Below are 1916 nucleotides of genomic sequence, written 5' to 3'. Positions count from 1 at the left end.
TATTGCTATAAATTGTCCTCTGAGGACTGCCTTTGCTGTGTCCCAAAGGTTTTGGTATGATGTGTTTTCATTCTCGTTTGATTCTAGGAATTTTTTGATAGCAGCAATTTTTTTCAGCCTTCACAACCTCTGCAATTTTTCTCCAAATCCAGAAAAGTTAAAAATGAAAGGCTGAGAATTTGTGAGTGAGTTTCTAAGTTTACTGACTCAGCTTCATAGGAAACTAACCAAATTCAAAATGGGGGAAAAAGAAAAAGTCAATTATACAATATTTGTAGGTTTTTGTTGTCATTGTTGGTTGCCTTTGCGTCAGCTCCTAACTCAAGGTGACCAAACACACACTGGAACGAAACACTACCTGGTCCTGCACCATCATGATGGGTTGCTGATCAGACCATTGTGGTCCGTAGGGTTTTTATTAGCTGAGTTTTGGAATTAGCACCAGGCCTTTCCTCCTAGTCCATCTTCGACTGGAAGCTCTGCTAAAACCTGTCCAGCATCATAGCAACATGCAAGCCTCCACTGACAGACAAGTGGTAGCTTCACATGAGGTGAATTGGCTGGGAATCAAACCCAGGTCTCCCACATGGAAGGTGAAAATTCTACTGCTGAACTCTCGCAGCCCCCATTAGTAGGTATTAAAAAAACAAACAAACAAACAAAAAAAGAAACACTGCTGTCAAGTGGATACTGACTCATAGTGATCCCACAGGTTTCCGAGGCTGTAAATCTCTACGGAAACTGATGGCCACTTTTTTCTCCCTTGGAGCCTCTGGTGGTTTCAAACCACTAATCTTTCACTTAGCAGTCCAGTGCTTTAACCACTGCACCACCAGGGCTCCTATTAGTAGGTATAAAAACCAAACCCACTGCCGTCAAGTAGATTCCGACTCACAATAACCCTATAATAGGACAGAGTACAACTGCCACATAGGCTTTCCAAGGAGGCACTGGTGGGTTCTAATTGCTGAGCTCTCCTTTAGCTGCTGAGCTTTCGTTTAGCAGCTGAGCTCTTAACCACTGCACCACTAGGGCTCCTTTAGTAGATAGCAGGGCTGAAATTAGTATTTTAAATTTGACTTTTAAAAATCTTTATAGAGCCTCAGATGTTCTTTCTCACTTCTGTGAGAGATAAGGTCTCTCAATTACCAACTAAGCAAGTGCCACTTGATTTTTATAATCCTGATCTCACAGTTTTGGTAAAGTTTGTGCTTTTCTGGGGTTGTTGACAAGTTGTCTATATCTATAGGGTTGTAGAGAAACAACTTGCACAAAAGCCTTCTGTAACAAAGAGATTTTTATTGTGACATATCAGGAAACAAAAAAAAAAAAAAAAAGGAAATTTGCTTCAAGCATCAGGCTATAAACAGACCAAAATCCAAAGAAGACCAATCTATAAGTGCTTTTTATACAATTTTGACAGCTGCTGATTCATTATGAGTAAATTACAGACTATGATTGGTTAAAGTAAAGACAAAGAACTAAGATCATGATTGGGTAAATGTTTTTTGTTTTTCTTTTCTAACAATTCGGTCTCTCAACTCAAGGGTCCTGGGTCTGTCCTATGATGCTTGTCTTTTATTTGTTATGTGGGCTATGTATGATATTGGGGAGATCTCTAACTGGTTTCCTGGGGTAAATTGTTATTTAGTTTTGGTACATATGATCACAGTGCATTGACCTCGTTAGAGCACTCTGTCCTGCTCCTTTTTTTTTTTTTAATCTTTTTTTAGTGTACTTCAGGTGAAGGTTTACAGAACAAATCGCTTCTCATTAAACAGTAGTATACATATTGTTTTATGACATTGGTTAACAACTCCACAACATTTCAACCCTCTCCCTTCTCGACTTTTTTTTTTTTTTTGGTGAAAATATACATAGCCAAAGATACACCATTTCAAAGATTTCTACATGCA

This window comes from Trichechus manatus, unplaced genomic scaffold (genome assembly GCF_000243295.1).
Source record: "Trichechus manatus latirostris isolate Lorelei unplaced genomic scaffold, TriManLat1.0 scaffold00019, whole genome shotgun sequence".
Classification (NCBI taxonomy): Eukaryota; Metazoa; Chordata; class Mammalia; order Sirenia; family Trichechidae; genus Trichechus; species Trichechus manatus.
Note: the sequence above shows the minus strand (reverse complement) of the source record.